This window comes from Ursus arctos, unplaced genomic scaffold, assembly GCF_023065955.2.
Source record: "Ursus arctos isolate Adak ecotype North America unplaced genomic scaffold, UrsArc2.0 scaffold_2, whole genome shotgun sequence".
NCBI classification, from domain to species: Eukaryota; Metazoa; Chordata; class Mammalia; order Carnivora; family Ursidae; genus Ursus; species Ursus arctos.
Window position 1 is genome coordinate 59385016 of NW_026622874.1, and position 16273 is coordinate 59401288.

General features: G+C 49.5%; 1 protein-coding gene across 2 annotated transcripts in view; it reads right to left on the reverse strand.

Moving 5' to 3' along the window:
* DDR2 (discoidin domain receptor tyrosine kinase 2) overlaps positions 1 to 16273 on the reverse strand; it is a 127806-nt gene that overhangs the window by 69270 nt on the left and 42263 nt on the right. The window lies entirely within an intron of this gene.

Sequence of the window (16273 nt, forward strand, 5' to 3'; positions counted from 1 at the left end):
GCCCAAGGACAGAATGGAGCACAGAACACTGACTGTGTGGCATCATTTGAAGTTACTTTCTAGATCAGAAGCGCTCGGGGTGTCAGATCTAATGCCTTCACGTGACCAGCAGGAGGAAGGAGAAGAAACACGTAGTGAAGGCAGGGCATTTTCCAAACACGGAGACCCGTGACCCCGCACCCCTGGGCCTGCTGAGTCCTTGGGCAGCTCACGGCGCCTCGCTGGGCCCCAGCAACCCGCTTCTAGTTTAGATAGTTCCCTGCCACCCCTGACTTCCACCATCGTGCACTTGAGCATCTTTCCCTCCCGGCCCCCGGTTCCCCCCATCCCACGCTCTGCCCGGCTCCTCACACCCCCAGCACACGCACTGGGGAGCAGAGGGCTGCCTGCATGCATTACTGGGCCCAGGAAGGTCGGTATGAGCGACTAGGGTCTGAGGGGTTTGGAGGTTACGAAAGAAAGACACGAGTCCTCAAAATTATGGACCCACAACGGTGGAAGCTTCGGAGACCCGAGAGCTCACGCGTCTCAATCCCATCTGGCTAAAGGTGAGGAAAGGAGGGCAGCCCGAGAAGCCGAGAGGCCTCGTCACAGGCAACCGTCACAGCTGGTCAGAGGCAGGACGCAGCGTCTGGTCGTCCAGACTCTCTTTCCAGCTCTGCTCTCCTACCAACACTGCCTGTCCCGGCCCTCCCTCCTCTTCTTCCTTCCCAAAACTCAGAGCACGCACACCTTCCTCAGGCCCTGTCTGTCGGGGATAACTGATTTCTTTAAGCCAGAGTGAAGTTACGTGGAAAATCTCCGTGGTGGTTTTGCAGTGCGCCCACAGATTTTGTGTCCCTCTCCCCGCGAGGGCTGCTATCTCCTTTCCTTCCTCTTGAACAGGCTCCCAGGAGGGACTTGCCTCTAACAAAACGAATGCAGGAAACGTGATGGTTATGGAACTTCAGAGGTGGGTCCCAGAGGGGTACACCTCCACTTGGCTCTCTGTCTCTCTCTCTCAGAACAGCTGCCCTGGGACCCCGGCTGCGAGGCTGTGAGGGAGCCCAGGCCCCATGGGGAAGCCATGGCCTGCAGGTATTTGGGCCCACAGTCTTCGCCGAGGTCCCGGCGATCAGCAGCCTCGGCTCTCACGCCGTGAGCGAGGAGGGCTCGCCGGAGGCTGGAGGCCCCCCTACTTTTGCTGCAAGCACAGCCTCGCTGAGCCCAGTCACCCCAGGAGCATGAGGGATGGTAACAGCGATGTGGTGCTTGTTCTACGTTGTGAGGTGACTGCACAGTAAGAAGTAACTGGAACAACATCCTTGAGGGAGGCCTAGCCTCCCACAAACATAAGTATTGGTTTTTGAACGTTGCCTCGTTTTTCCTCATAACCAATCCTCCCATTGCCTCAAATGCCTCAAAAGAAGACGTAGGCCACATCGTAAAGGGGTCACATGGAGAACAATGGGGAGCAGGAGAGGCATCTTTCTCTTAATCCCCAGGGAGCTTGAAGACAGCATCTACATATAAGACGCCTTTCCCAGGGAGGGCTCAACGGTGAATCTGGGAGCAGCACCTGACCCAGCAGGTCCACCGCTTCCTGTGGCCCCTGGGCCCCGGGAACCCAGTGCCCTGCCACCAGTGAGTCGCCTTGCAAAGGCCACACTTGCCGGGTCTGAATCCTGTGTCCTCCTCCACAGGCTGTGTGGACCTGGCCACACACTGGAACCTCGGCACCGGTTTCCTCATCTGTAAAATGAGGCCATAATGTCACCTGCTCCTAGAGGAGGGTCATGCGGATGCAATGAGTTATCACCCAGGAAGTGCTCAGAACATGGCCTGGCTCCAAAATGTTCATGTTTATTTGTATTTCTATTCTACTTTTACTGTGCCTACACTCTGTCTGCTCAATAACTTTGCAGGTTAGAGGCAAAAAGCATGCTTCCCTCCTCCATGCCTGTATTTTTGGTATCGGCTAGCACCTAATGGCGGGTGCTCAGAGAACACTGAGGGTTGACTGACTGGTCATCTTGATAGTAATAAAACAGGTGAGAACACCACCACAAACTCTTTGTCCTGGACCAGCATGCTAAAGCTTGCTGGGTACATCCGGTGAGTGATGCTGCATCTGGAGCAATCGACTTGGTCCTTAATCTGCAGTCATTTCAAAGTCACAAAAGACCCACGTGCTTAACTGTGAACCAACCCAGCAGAAACCAGCCTGGGGCTGAGGGGGCGCTGAGTGGTGCCCATGTCTGTGGGGACAGTGATGCCATCACGCTGCTTGGTGGAGCGCTGTTCTGTCCCTGTGTGTGATCGCACACACGCCTCAACAATTCCAACCCACCACCCAAAGCCAGCGACACCAAGAGCTTGCACTCGTTGTGCCCTACTCTTGGGGTCCATGGTCGCGCTGGCCCCTTAATAACACAGAGCTCTCGGGCTGCTTGGCTCCTGCATAAGCCCCACCAACATGGGCTTGCAGCATCTCTGGGACGTGAATAGATTCTATCTCATCCAGCCATAGGAAGCTCTCCTGAGCCCCAGAGGAGATGAGTGTGATGTCAGCGAACACTGCTCTCCGTTCTGCAGGAGCTTCTCCACGGAGACACTTGGATCCTCTCTCCCACACACCAGACCTCCCCTTTCAGCAAAGCAATCTAAGTACATTCTCAGGGCATTCCTGAATGGGCGGGCTACCCAATGGGCTCTTGCCGCAAAGAGTTGGGAGACCCCTCTCCTGCTCTGAGACCATCAGTGGCAGGAGGCAGGCAGGGAGGATTTCGCCTCTTATGGTTGCCCTTGCAACCATATTCTGTGGTGAAAACTTCAGCCATAATACGGGTCAGACCCTTTATTTATTTGTTTATTTATGTATTTATTATTTTACTTTTAAGTAGGTTCCACACCCAGTGTGGGGTTTAAACTCACGACCCCAACATCAAGAGTCATATGCTCTCCCAAAAACTGAGCCAGCCAGGTCCCCCAGGTCAAACCCTTTAAACAACCAGATACCAATTCATCTCTTGGTTGAGAGGCACTTCTCTCGAGATCAGGAAAGTATGAGGTATGGGTACAAGTTGAAAATGATGTCGCTGTTAGAATTAGATGGGATGATGCATATAAAGGGCTCACAGCACAGTGCCCGGGAGATGGCAGCCGATTAACATTTAGTTATTATTTAGTAGTGGTACTGAGTAGAATGGTGACAAGAAGAAAACAGGGCCAGCAGCCATGGTGACAAGCACATTAGGGGCATCTGTGGTGAGCCCGGCCCAGGGAGGATCACCTGAAGACGATACAATGAAAAGCATCGGTCCCGGATCTTGGTGGGAGATGCACAGGGCTGGCTCATACAAACATGTGGAAAAACAAACAAGACAGTGGGTGAGCAAGTTCCCATCTCGCCCTGACTCTCGGGCTGGCAGGGCAATGTGGAATATGGGGTGTTACACAACTGGGGGCCCAGGGACACAGAGACACCAAGGCTCACGGGCCCCGCCATCTTGGACAGACATGGCCCAAGAGTTTCTGCCCAAATTGCGGAGCCCGAAATCCTCATTCAGCAATTGGGTTTGAACCAAGGGTCTGGGGCTCCTTTCCTGGTCCCTACAGCTTCCTTCAACGAGTCATTCCCTCAGTACCTGGAGCTTCTGTAACCTTTGCCAAAATACGAATGGCACTCATCAGGAGGAGCTCTGTTTCTCACACTTTCCATTTCAGGCTTCCTTCACGGGGCTGGCCAGCCCCTCCCTCCTCCACTACGTTTGCTGGCAGCCTCTGAAGCAAGCAGTGCAGAAAATGTAAGTTTATTTAAGGGTACGAGACATCTGCAGACTCCATCTGCCTTCGGGAAGTTCCTCATTGAGTCACCAATGCCTGGCGCTTCCCCTGACGTCTAAAGAACCCCCTCCCCAGTCCACCAGGCCCACTCCCCTCACCTCGCAGCCCAGCTCAAAGATGCCACGTCACCAGGGCTGAGTGTGGGATCAAGGGCCTGCCCCATCCTGGCCCTGGAGCCTTCTCCATGTCAGTCAGAGAATGCTCTTATTCAAAGCAACCAACGCCCCTCCTCCGGCAGAAGGCTCACATCCACCAGCTCCTTTGGACAAGAGCTCATGGCTTTTGAGTTGCTCCCTTTCACCAACCAGATCCATGCTTTCCTTTGAACTTGTTCCGAGCTCCTGACTCACCCCATTCCACTTGGGGCTCAGATGATTAGTTTCGGGATACAAATAGATACGGATAGAACATTTGTTAGCTGTAACCTTTCTATACAGGCTAGGCTGTGAGTTCCTCCCCCAAGGGAGGGACCTCGTCAAGGCCTTTTTTCAATTCCCAGGGCAGAGCAGAGTCTGGAGATACACAGGGAAGGTGCCGGGTGGGTGAATGGGTGACCTGAGGGGCCCGCAGTGTCCAGGAATGTCCAGGGGTGACTGCTGGCCTGCTAACAGCTCAGAACATGGAGTACACAGGCTTGCTCCTTTAGTCCCTACTCCTGTTCGGCACTTCTTCTGAGCCTTAAGGAGTCCCCTCCCTCAACTCGACTCCATGGCATCGAGACCCCATAACTTAGCAGATGCCATATAGGGGCTTCTATTGCTCCCTAATTGTGCTTGCACATGGTGTGAAAATCTTGTCTCCTCAATAAGACTATGAGCTCCTGAGGGGCAAAAATATTTCGCACTCTCAGGGCTTCTGAGAGCTTGATAAACATCTATGGAACACAGAGTCTATATCAGGCAGCGTGCTAAGTTTTACCCAAATTTTCTCTCGGCCCTCATTATAGCTCTCTGAGGTTATTACTATGATTATCCTCATTGTACAGAAGAAAAGACTGAGAAGAGAAAATTTGCCCAAGATCACCCAGGTAGCAAATGCAATGGCCTTCGATCTATGGTTACTTACGGGATGAATAACATGGTTCTGCAGTGGTGCCTGCCATCTTTTCCCCAGCCAGCCCCACTACCAGTCTGACAGGACATTTTCATCAGGCACAAAGGTACGGTCGCCTCTGCTCCACTTGCAAGATTTCCATCATACTGCCAGCATGTGACCTGACTTGAGGAGGGAATTCCCAGCTGACTCCACCCTGGCGCTCACTGTTTCCCACTGACGGACGGGAGTCTCTCAGTTACCTCACCTCGGAGCTGGGTTTGGCATCCCAGCATCAGGACAGCTCGGTGGTCACATCTGCCCATTCCCCTCCCACTCAAACTCACACACATAGTTGGTTCAGGGTAGTAGAAAGCTCTGGTCAGGGGTAGCTGTTTCCATGGCTCTTGAGGCTTGGACAATTGGAAAGGCCTACTTTGTTAAGGAATGTAATCTAAAATTACAAATATGAAATTAGGTCAAGGGCCTCAGAAGGCTCTTGAACAAGTGAGGAGGGCAGACGCAGATGCTTCACCACCTGACAGCAAACCGCCTCGGGATCCGAGTTCTAGTCTCAGCTCTGCCCCTCACCACTCCGTCACCCAGGTGGCAATCCCCTTCCCCGACCGGACTCAGCCTCCCCCTTGTTCAAATGAGGGGTTGGGGTGAGAAAGAGTGGAGTTGCTCTGAAGCCCCTCTCAGCTCTGACATGCTGAATTCTACCAGGCGTGGTGCCAGACATGTCCCCAGGCTCACCACAACCTAACAGAACTGCCTCCTGATCCAGGAGGGATTCTGCTCCTCCCTCGGCCCGGGCACATACTGTATTACAGTAATGAGAGCTTTGGTTGCTTTAAATATCACAAAACAAAAACAACGGGCAGCCCGCGTCCATCATCATCCCCTGTCCAGACCACAGAGGAGAGCGCCGCCAGACCGAGGTCGGAGTGGAGATGGCGAGAGAAGCCCACAGAGCCCCTTTCAGGAATCCACTGGCTCGTATCTGGAATGAAAGTCACCAATGGCAGGGGCTGTGAAGAGCCAGTCAGAAGGAGAGCCCACGAGGTCACTCTGGGACAAAGAGGCCCTAGCCATAGTGAGATTGGAGACCTGGGTCCTGGATCCACCAGAGATGAGCTGGTGCCAAGGCTGAGGCTGCAGGAACCGCCGTCTCTCACCTCTGGGAGAGGCAGAGAAGTCCAGCCAAAGGTCTCCACAGAAATGAGGCAAGCCTCCCCCTGGGTCTTGGGAGGCGCCCGCAAAACAGAACAACAAGCATTTGTCAGCTGGGAAGGAGCGGGTGGGCAATGTGGAGAGGCCTGGAGCCGGCTACTTTGTCCCTCCGGACTTCCCCAAAGCCACAGGGTAAATCTTCAGGGATCTGGCAGACCCTAGAAGTAAGAACTCTGCAGTTCAGCTCACCACAGAGGTCATTTACATATTCTGTAAAATGACCGGCGGTTCAGAGGCCTTATATAGTTATTTGGTGTTGGTATGGACCAAGTCAGGATGAAGGGCACGCACACTGAGCAATCCTCCACAGAGGCAGTGAGCGGGGCCATATGCATATCTCATCCCGCAAACCTGGCTCCTCCTCCCCGTCCCTCTGTCTGGCTGGCAGACTCCGCTGAGCCAAAGCATCCCCTAGTGATTAGGGAAAGCAGCCGACACGTAGGTCGGGACAGATAGGGGTTAGAGGCGGACAGACGCTCTTTCGCCACCATGCCAGTCCAGGCCCTGACCCCCTAACAGGTGCCGCCTCCACCAGAAAAGGAAGTTGGGAGAGATTTGCCAATAATCTGTGTTTGACAGCAGGCACCCATGGGCAAGTCTTTCCTAAGCCTGAGGTCCTTTGCCGGATAACCTTTTTTCAATAACCATGTCAGTCAGATATTGGAAAGGCAAGTGGAAGGTCTGAAGTCAAAGGAAGGACGGAGCTCCTTTTGCCAGGATCCTGCCCAGCAGCTACTGCAGGAATGTGTCTCACCAGCCTCATGGTGATCCCCACGCACTTGCAGAGGATAGAGCTAGGCCCGCGGAAGTTAGTCTTCGGAAAAAGCTGGGGCTGGGGGCTGGGAGGGAGGAAGCTGCTACAAAGTCCATTGAACATGAAAACCAGGACCTGGAGTGTCTGGCTTCTACCACGTGGCCTGGCCTGCACTTGAATTTAGGCTCCATGAAGGGAGACCTTTCTCTGTTGGTCACTGCTGAGTCCCCAACAGCTAACACAGCGCTGCCATGGAGCAGGTGCGTGGGACATACGTGTTGACCTAATGTACAGTACATGCCCGTAAGCATTTGTTGCCTTTCCTTCTCAATCGTTCTCAGGAACTTAAGTGGACCATGGGTTTGTGGCCCTTTTGCCACCTGTGGCCAGTACTAACTGGACAAGACTGTCCTAGAGCACACCTACCTCTTTCTCATTTTCCATCTGGCCTCCCCCCACCTTCCACCAAGAACACCACCACAACAGCAAGCTCTCCATTATCTTCCCTTCTCCCAACTCCTCTCTGATGTTGATGCCGTTCTGCGTTGGAGCAGAAGTTAATTTTTTTCATGTGATTCAGTCTTGTCTCTGTTTTTATCCCATTTGTATAGGGCCAACTATATTTATCTCATTATAAACTTACTGAGATCAGAGACTAAGTTATAGATCCTTTGTAGGCACCACGGCACTCAGCACCACACTTCATATATTTCCAAACAAAGTTCGCAGACTGTCTCCCAAGCTCTGACTCCCTGGGTGTACTGTATTCCTCCTGGCTCACTCTGATCCTTTTCCATTAAATGTATTCCCAACTTTCAAAAGGATAAAAGGCTCTAAACATTCCTTAACCAACATTTATGGATAACTTATCCCATACCAGACAATGTGCTGGGTGGGAAAAAGGAAAAGCTGTGTATGGGCGTACCTTAGCGATATTGTAGGTCTGGTTCCAGACCACCACAATAAAGCTGGATTGCAACAAGTGACCCAGACGAATTTGTTGGTTTCCCAGGGCATGTAAGTTATGTTTACAATATACCATAGTCTATGACACGTGCAATAGCATTGTGTTTTTAAAAAGTACATACCTTAATTAAAAATAATTTATTGTTAAAAAATGCTAGCCATCATCTGAGCTTTCAGGGGTCATAACCACTGATCGCAGATCACCGTGACAAATATAATAACAGTGAAAAAGTTTGAAATACTGTGAGAATTACCAAAATGTGGCCCAGAGACATGAAGTGAGCAAAACCTGTTGGGAAAATGGCGTCAATATACTTGCTCGACGCAAGGGTGCCACAAACCCACCATCTGTAAAAAAAGTACCTGCCAAGTGCGATAAAGCAAAGCACAATGAAACACGGTATGCCTGTGTACACACACACACACACACACACACGCACGAGCACACACAACGTAGATCAGAAATGCCATGGTTTAAGTCTCTCTTTTCACAAAAGCCAAGAGAGTGAGCTAGCTGAGTGGTTCAGCAGAAATGGCGCCTGACCAGCTGCTCAACTAATGGTGTAGCCTTGGAACAGCCCGATATTCTCCCTGAGATTCTGTCTCTTAACCTGTAAAACGAAGGCCATACCAAGGACATGCCCTCTCTCATATTCTGTTCCTTGTGGACAACGAGCAGTTCCAAAGTTCATGTGATGACAATCTGTAGTGGAAAAAAATGATCTAGAGCTGGGGTGCCAGGGTGGCTCAGTCGGTTGAGTGTCCAACTCTTGGTTTTGGCTCAGGTCACGATCTCAGGGTCCTGGGATCGAGCCCCACGTCAGGTTCCCTGCTCAGGAGGAGTCTGCTTCCCCTCTTTCGATCAGTCTGCCCCTCCTTCCACTCGTTCCCTCTCTCTCTCTCACTCTCTCTTTCAAATAAATAAGTCATTTTTAAAAAGTTATAGCTACTGAGAGGAGAATGAGAGTCACAAGATTGAAATAGTAAGAAGATAAAATCTAAACCGTGTGTAGAAGCAGCTACTTTTTTTGAATTATAATTAACATACAGTGTATATCACTGTGAGCTGTACAACGTAATGATTCAACAATTCTGTACATCACTCAGTGCTCACCATAATCAGCATAGTCACCATCTGTCACCAAACAATTTTATCACAACATCATTGACTCTATTCCTTAGGCTGCACTTTTCATTCCTGTGACTCGTTTTATAACTGGAAGTTTGTACTCTGAGCCCCTTCACATATCTAGAAAAAAGGATTCTGTGGACAGAGGCAGCTACTTTTAAGCTCACATCAATACACTCCATACGCAGAGACTTTAGTAGCAATAGACATTCAGCGAATAGTCTATACTCAAAGTCCCACTTGCAAATCCAGTTGGGCAGCCAACTTCCACACGAAACAAGAGTGAATATAAGACTTTATATTGTTCTTGGGCTTTTTGAACTCACCGGTTCCATGAGCTATAAATACAATCTGATTTTATAGCTGGAGGAGAAAGAAAAGGACCCGACAGAGTATATCTCTTTGTCCCAGTTGATGGAAGAAGTTAAAAAATTTCAAAGGAAAATGGCAGAAATCATCCAACAAGAAAGGAAGGAAGAGTGACAGTGTTTACAAAAGAGCAAAAGTAAGGAATGTGATTCAGTACTTTGTGCCCAGTAATGCCTCTGGTGAGGATGCTGGGAAGAAACTAAGAAAAGAGGAGAAAGAAGAACTCCCAACTGTCCAGCCAGAGCCCATAAGAGGAATGAGACTTTCCTCGGGGGGGGTGTGTTGAACTCTGTGACAAGGGAGCAGAGTCTCCAGAGTCCATAGGTTCAAGTTGGAAAAGGGAAGACGTGGTTTCCCTATAAAGAAAACAAGAGCATTCATTGAAGGACCTTGGAATGTTTCACCAGGCAAAAAAAAAAAAAAAAAAAAAAAAAGACTCTGCTTAGAAGTTGATGGTCTTCAGGGGCACCTGGGTGGCTCAGTCGTCAAGCGTCTGCCTTTGGCTCAGGGTGTAATCCAAGGGTCCTGGGATCGAGCCCAGCATTGGGCTCCCTGCTCTGCTGGGAGCCTGCTTCTTCCTTTCCCACTCCCCCTGCTTGTGTTCCCTCTCTCACTGGCTGTGTCCCTCTCTGTCAAATAAATAAATAAAATCTTAAAAAAAAAAAAAAAGAAGAAGTTGATGGTCTTCAAATATGTGATGTACTCTCCTGAAGTAGAGGCATTCAAGTCACACAACAGAGCTTCAAAGTCATAACTAAGGAAGTTGCAGAGAGGCAGATTTCAACCGAACATAAGGAGGGATATCCTAAAAATTACAGCCATCCAAAACTGGGATGTGTTTCTTTGTGGAGGTATGAGCTCCCCACTCTGGGAAGTGTTCAAATAGAGGCTGAATAACCATCTGATTGAGAGGACTGTAGGGAAGAGTCCTTCTCTGTGCAAGAGACTGGGGAGCTAACTTATAAAATCCCTTCCAATTTTAATAATCTATGTGTCCATTCATTAGAGCCCAAAACAGGGTGAGCTGACACCAGTCCAACACAGAGGACTGTGGGAGTTGAAAGAACTTTTTTTATGCTGATACAGATTTGAAGCTTCACACACAATGATAACTTGTGGCCCAAGAGTCATCTGATTTGTAGACATGTGAACCCTATACTATACCAGCAGATACCACAGCTGGTCATTGTTACCTTCCATCTTATGCCATCTGGCCCAGATTCTGTGGCAAAAGCGACATATCAGGACTTTGCTCTACTACAGCTAAATTGTTCAAAGTAACTTTGAGCTTCAGTCGGAAGTGAGATCTGGAGATTAGTATTGATCACTTTGCCATGAAAACATGGTAAAATTATTTAATGCCACTTAATAGTTGTAAAGAATAATTAGATCTGCTGGGGTCAGTCATGAAGTACCAGTTATTGAAGTGTTTGAATCTATAAACACACATTAGTAAATTACCTCTGTTTTCCAGTTCCTCCTCTTGTGTTCTGATCTCCCCAAACCCTACATTATTTATGAGGGTCTTGAATACCACTGAAATGTAAGCCGACACTGCTCAGTGTTCGTCTTATTTGGTTTCACCACGAGACACACAGAAGACAGAATACGGGAAAGAAAACACAGGTTTGAACCACATGGTGTATATAGTTTCCTTTTCTGTCCCAGTAGCTCTAAGCAGTTTGCAGGCCTGGACTCTGCATGTCCCCACAGTGCCCTGCAGGTGACTAATGACTGAGCAACATCTCATAGCTGCAGCCCCTCAGAACCATCTCCTCTAACAGCTTGTCATGGCCTCAAGTCCCAATATTAGAGTCCAACAGTCCCAGGGCTTCCAAAATTTTGGTTTGAATGTACATTTTAACAGACATACATTTTTACTGTCCATTTAATAAAAGAATGACCCAACCCAAGCATGCTCATCCTTCTATGCAAATACTTCCTCTTGTGTAGAAGTCTGCATGGACACCAAGGTCCCAAGGCTGACATCATGTGATAAAAAGCCTGAAAGCTCAACACCACTCCTATAATCCTGGAGTCCCAAAGTCTCAGGCTTCCCAGGGACAAAACTGTCCCCTGGGTGTGAATCTCCAATATGGCGCTCAAATAAGTTACATGATATCCTTGGCTTAGCTCCCTGAGAAAGGTCATGACATATAAAAGTATCTAGGTCATGGCCGTGGGGTCCATGATAGCCCAAGAGGCATAGCATTCACAAGGTCCCAAGCCTGAGTATAGGGTCCAGGGCTGAAAAGACAAAGCACATTTACCCAAAGCGGCAGAAAAGTGTTGCCAGGGGAAGCCAGGATATTGCTGCTGAACATCAAGTGTGGGGTGAGCTAAGGTTGAAAACAGGAAAGCAAATCATAAGGTTAGAATCCTGCAGCACTGGACACAAGAAACATGGTGAAGAGTCTCAGGGCCAAGTCACGGTCACTGTGAACGTGCTGGACGCCCATCCCTGTATGGTCCGTGGCAGTTTAAAGAACCTCTCTCATAAGTAACAACATTTGTTCAAAGATGATTATGGTTATAGTCAGGGCATGTGTGGCCTATCACTTTCCTAACTAATTCAGCCACGTCCCAATTGATACAACGGGGCAGATGAGAAAAGAAGCTCATAAGGAGGAAGAGATCTTTCTGAGCATTATCTAAACTGTTTGCACATCCAAAAATCTTGGCATTTTATGCCTAAGAATGTAACCAGGGGACCTCAGCAATTAAGCTTATATCCATGGGGTTATGGAGCTAACACTGAGTCTTCATTTGGATAAAATTGACGGCATTTGTAGAAATAATGGGCAATTCTTACAGAAAGGAAATGAAAACAAACTGAAGTTGAATACATTGAGAAACTCTACATTTTGCTTTTATTTGCTCATGTTCTGAACCAACCAAACAAGGAACAGAGAATGGCACAACAGTGTCCAGCGACCGGCTGGGCGGCCTGAAGGGACCAGATCACATAACCACATCTAGCCGCAAACCGTTCTCCACGCTCTCGAAAGCCAACGTTCGTAGAAGGGAGCGATCCCAAATTACGGCAACCGCGACAGTCCGTTTTTCACAAAAATCTGGATGTGCACTGCAGGCTACAGCCAACAAGGGATGCTGGGGAAGGAGGAGAAGCATCCAGAATGAATGCAGAATTGGAATGATGGGGTATAAATGAATGCAAGTGGAACCAGCACAGGTCTCACGAAGGCAACTGTTACATCATTCTGGCCCAGCTAGGCCAGTGTTTAGAATTGTAACGCGAACGTGACAAGTTGCAGTTCAGTTCAGAGCACAGTTTTTGAGGCGGCACTGAGAAATCCAAATGCCTCTAGTCAGTTCTCAAAATCTCCTTCCCTCCATGTTTGCCTCACCGCATCATGGCGCAGTGACGTAGGTCAGCAGGCCACGCCAGCCTCCTGCAGCCCGGCCTGCCCCGGGAGCGTCCTGCGGCAGATAATCCGGGTTAAATAAGGATCTGGAGAGCCCCAGGGAATACTCCCACAGCACAGAAAACCCCAGAAGGACTACAGATTGAAAACTCCTCACTCCATCAATCAAACAGAGCAATTCCAAGCTTGGGAAAGTGTTCTGATCTCTCCTCCTTCTCCTCCCTGAAAACCCCCAGGACGGCCTTTAGAGATGAAGCACATTCTCAAGAGGCCTCAAATTGTAAGAGAAGCCTCCCAAAGTTAGCAAAGAGACACTCAGGGAGGAACCTCTAACCGACCCCTCAGAGCTCCCTTACAGTCTGAAAGGGAGCTGTGAGTGTCAGGGTGCCTACAAGCCTCCCAGGTATCAGCTTTGGCAGGTGGGAACGTTCATAGCCACGACTTTCTCCCAGCCCCGAAGGAGCCATGTCCACACAGCAGGAGGCAGGAGAGAGGCAGGCAGAGGACGGCCCGACTCTAATCATAGGGCTGGATCTCAACCCAGCTTGGGAGGTGCTATTCCTCCCTCTCCCCCAGAAAAATAATCATCATGGCACATCTAGAGTGAAAATAAAGGACAAGGAAGGGTGAACTAAACATATTCTCTGTGCCAGGCAGCCCTTTAGGATGCCTAATCCTGTATGAGTCTCAGACTGTGCCTCTCCCAACGCTTTGAACAAGCATGCCCACAGCCAGGGCTGCTGACCCCCTCTGGGAAGCAGAGCGTCTACCTGGACAGCTTCTGAGAACTGGATCCCTGGACACAGAACCCCACAGAGCTTTGCCATTTGTCCCATCTCCCTTCCTCTCAGCTGTCCCACCCACTTCTCGGTCCCCCCCACACCCCCCTCCCCCGGCAGTGGTCAGTTTCATTCAGAACAGTGTCCTAAGGCAGTTCTCATGCACATAGAGGAAGATAAATCGCAAATATCAGTCACGAACAAATTAGTAGGTTCTATTCTCAATCTCAGAGAGGGTTTCTGTAATTGGCAGCTGTTGTCTTTATTATCAGGAAGTGGAGATTCTCGGGGCTAGTAATGGATAACCCTAGTCTGATCGATGCCGCCATCCCCTCCTTCAACACCCTGAGCAAGCAGCACAGCTCCGCAGGGGGGCACCAGAATGCCTGGCTTTAAATCTCAACATGGACCTTTACTGGCTGGGTGATTTTTTTTTTTAAGATTTTATTTTTTTATTTGACACAGAGAGAGAGACAGCCAGCGAGAGAGGGAACATGAGCAGGGGGAGTGGGAGAGGAAGAAGCAGGCTCCCAGCAGAGCAGGGTGCCCAATGCAGGGCTCGATCCCAGAACACTGGGATCACGCCCTGAGCGGAAGGCAGACGCTTAACGACTGAGCCACCCAGGCGCCCCTGGCCAGGTGATTTTAAGCGAGTCACAGAGCACCCGTGCCTCAGTTTCTTATCTAAGAAGTGGATGCTAACAGCAGTACTGCCGCAAAGGAGCATCATGAGGAAGAAATGAGTTAATACATAGAATGGTGCTTAGCCTCAAGTCTTACTATTACAACTGGAGCTGTTTAAAGAACTGGAGTTTGTCTCATTTCATAGTAAATATATTTTGACTCCCCCTAGTACCTGGCTTGGGCTCATACATATTAAATAATCATGACATGACAAGACCTTGGCAGCAAAAATAAACATACCAAAAACAAAGAGCCCCTCCTCCCTCGCTCTAACAAGAGGTGGTCCAGGGTAGCATGCGAAATTGTCAGATTCCATCTTTCCCCGGAATGTGTTTCTCCAAGCATGTCCTGATGCTGTCTGAGTTATAAACCTTTGGGCGATGCTTCAGCATTCAGCACATGACTGCATGAGACTCTGAGGTCTCAGTTTCTCCTTGCCAAGAGGGTTCTTAGGGTCTGGATTTGACGACCTACCCACGAAGCTACTTTGGCTCCAATTGGGGAGATGCTCTATGCCCTTCCGGGAGGCAATCCTTGGTTCTTCTTAAAAACTATCTTTAAGAGGCACCTGGGTGGCTCAGTCGGTTAAGCATCTGACCCTTGATTTTGGCTCAGGTCCAGATCTTGCGGTCCCTGAGATCGAGCCCCACGTCAGGCTCCATGCTGGGCATGGGGTCTGCTTGGGATTCTCCCTCTCCCTCTGGCCCTCCCCCTGCTCGTGCTTTCTAAATAAGTAGATAAATAAATAAATAAAATCTTTAAAACAAACCTGCCTTTAATTCCATCTCTTGTAAGAGACACACACTCTAACAATACCCTGACCCATGAATTCTATGAAGTCAACAAACAAATGAACCAAGAGAGCTGCTTATAAACGTGTCATTTCTTTTCCTCTGTGCTCTCCCTGTAAGACAACAATCAGAATCCAGATGCATCTGTCCCCCCCAACCCCCGCACCTCCCCAGAGTGGGGACAGAAGACTCCGCAGAAGGAAGAGCAGACACAGAGGAGAGGGTGCTCATTCAAGGGAAACCCCAGCAGGAAGTGGAGATTCTGACCCCCTAAGTACAGGGACTCAAGGTCCGCAGGTTGGGAAATGAATTCTGGAACCTCGGGGACTTTCTGTATGAGGAAACTAGCCGTGGGTGGAGAGCAGGACCAGGAAGAAAGCTGTGAGGCACAAGGCCTAGCTCTGATTGCAGCAGCAAGAGTGGGCCAGCGGCAAGGGTGTGGGTGGGGAGCAGAGAGGAAGGGGCCTCTCTTAATAAGGCAGTGGTTTGGGCCCCAACCAGGAGGGTGTCACCGTCAGTTTTATTGGGGGCTAGGGATTGGTGAGGTGCTTATCCAGCAATCGCCCCCCACCAAATTTGCATCCAATCAGTGTCGTTTCGCAAACCCTCACTCAGCTTTGGCCAAGGAGCAGCGATTAAAGCCAGAGGCTGAGGCTGACACAGGCGGGAGCCTGGAGCTCATGAAACACGACACCTAGAGAGGGAAACTGAAGGAAAAGAATCACAGCCAAACAAACACGCCCTTGGCCAGAGCAGAGCCCAGGGGCCAGAGAGGGAAAGAGAGCCAGTTATTCGCTCCCTCCTTCTCTTCAGGATCACAATTTCCCCAGAGGGGAGACTCTTTTTGTTCAAAGACTACACTTAACCCACCCGGTCCCCAATTGAAAGACCTTCTGGTAGGAACCCTTGCTTCGTGAAGTTTATTTTGGTGCTACTTCGTGAAAAGTGATGTTGTCTCACAGTATCTTCCATAGGTCAGAAGTCTGCATTTGCAGGGAATTTGCCATCACAGCTCTCCTATCCCTTAACCAGTACTGAGCATAATGGGTGGATTATGCCATTAATAATCGACAACAATAGGGACCCTAAAGCAAAATGCATTTAGCTCTAGAATTAGTTAGTTGGTTTATTTTTCAATATGGGAAACAGAGCAGCCTAATGATTAGAAAGAGGGAATGGTGAAAGAAATTGAAAACCACACAAAGAAATGGAAAGCCATTCCATGGGTGCCTGGGTGGCTCAGTCAGTCAAGCATCTGCCTTGGGTTCAGGTCATGATCCCAGGGTCCTGGGATTGAGTTCCACATTGAGCTCCTCATTCAGCAG